The sequence below is a fragment of the Arachis ipaensis genome, chromosome B05 (assembly GCF_000816755.2).
Source record: "Arachis ipaensis cultivar K30076 chromosome B05, Araip1.1, whole genome shotgun sequence".
NCBI lineage: Eukaryota > Viridiplantae > Streptophyta > Magnoliopsida > Fabales > Fabaceae > Arachis > Arachis ipaensis.
The window spans coordinates 118,299,431-118,300,391 of record NC_029789.2 but is presented as its reverse complement, the minus strand read 5'-3'; the positions used below and the strand labels follow the sequence as shown (position 1 = coordinate 118,300,391).

The 961-nt window shown below is 29.6% G+C and overlaps 1 protein-coding gene across 2 annotated transcripts in view; it reads right to left on the bottom strand.

The window, feature by feature from the left end:
* The window catches only part of LOC107643896 (protein NUCLEAR FUSION DEFECTIVE 4), a 5,739-nt gene that overhangs the window by 3,683 nt on the left and 1,095 nt on the right, over positions 1–961 (bottom strand). The window lies entirely within an intron of this gene.

Below are 961 nucleotides of genomic sequence, written 5' to 3'. Positions count from 1 at the left end.
TAATATTACTTAAGTTTGTATATATTTTAATTAATTTTTAAATAATATAATATTTTTTAAAATATACTATATACTATCATTAATTTATCATCCCGCGCATCGCACGGGTCTCACTCTAGTAATAAATTAATAAGTATAAACCAAAACAATTAAATATGATAGGGTGGCGTTGTCATTTTCATCAAAGTGGTACCTAAAGTATGAATTGAATCAAATTAATCAAATATTGGATTTTGGGATGCTCCAAAGTAATGGGGACAACAAAAGTAAGCTAGTTAGTTTAACTCAAGAATTTGTATCTAACTCACCTAGCTTGAAGAATTCATAACGTAAACCAACAGAATCCTGTCTATACTATCTGAACAGAAGAGAGAGAGAGTGAAATGGAGTTGCTTAGTTTAGAAAGTTCCATTTGAGGGATAATTATGTCAGTTAGCACGTAACAATTTAATTAGCTCATTGAAAGTTTGGCACTGGTGATATTCTACTCCATGTAGATCACAAATTTCACTCATTTTTCACTAAACTTCTCTCGGATTCTACTTTCTATACTTTGATAAAAAAGACTCCTAAAACAAAAAAGATGGCAATTGAGAAAATTCCTAAATTGGTAGCCAAACGTTTTTGTGTTGGACAATTTTTTCTTCTCCATTTTTAGAAAGTTGGAAGTCTCTAACCATGCAAATGTACTTCAAAATTTGAGAATGACAAATTTTCATTCCTCATCATTTTTCTTCAGGACAAGTTCCCCACTACTAATCTAGCACATCTTCTCCATTGACAAGGGATAAATTTGCTATTTCAAATGTTGAGAATTTTTTTGTGGGAAAATTAATGACCACTAAACAAGAGCTAATTATTAAGAAATACTAATCACATCAAAATTATAAAAGATAATTATTTTAGCTACCGTAGTTATATAATTAGATGTTGCTTTCAAAATTAAATTCGCATAAGAGAA